Source organism: Etheostoma spectabile, chromosome 4, assembly GCF_008692095.1.
Source record: "Etheostoma spectabile isolate EspeVRDwgs_2016 chromosome 4, UIUC_Espe_1.0, whole genome shotgun sequence".
Taxonomy (NCBI): domain Eukaryota; kingdom Metazoa; phylum Chordata; class Actinopteri; order Perciformes; family Percidae; genus Etheostoma; species Etheostoma spectabile.
The window spans coordinates 702,030-702,571 of NC_045736.1; the positions used below are offsets into that span (position 1 = coordinate 702,030).

The 542-nt window shown below is 42.3% G+C and overlaps 1 protein-coding gene across 2 annotated transcripts in view; it reads left to right on the top strand.

Moving 5' to 3' along the window:
- Nucleotides 1-542, top strand: part of rubcnl (rubicon like autophagy enhancer) — a 47,032-nt gene that overhangs the window by 16,199 nt on the left and 30,291 nt on the right. The gene's annotated exons all lie outside the window — the stretch shown is intronic.

Consider the following 542-nt stretch of genomic DNA (forward strand, 5'->3'; position numbering starts at 1 on the left):
TGATTTGTATTATGCCTACGCTAAGAGAACCAGGGCAAAGTGCAGGCCGCCTGGGCAACGTGCACTTTGAGTGACCTCGAAACTAAGACATTTACTACCTGTGATATACAGCAGTGAGACATTTAAGACATGCAAGAAACAGCAGCAACTAGAGAAACACAGTTTGTTAAATGTGCATATAATAAGCAGAAAAGTTATACTACATTAAGACACTACTACAAAGAAATAAGACAAATAAAAGTACAAAGAAATAAGACAAATAAAAGACTTTATAAAAATGAATTCTCTATCATGCAGCATAATAAAATGTACAAAGTCTTTGGAGATTAGACTCCATCGTTAAACCAGTAGTTCGTATATAGGGGTAGAGAACCATGATAACCCCCCGACGGAGTTTAGACACCGGTGGTGGCGACGAAGGAGCCCAAAGACCAGACTGAAGGAGGCTCCAGACCGGTCAGCTGGAGTAGATGAATGGAGGTGGAAGGGGGGGGGGTTGAGGATTGCACTCTTTGCCTGCAACGACAGCTGAATAGCAAAGG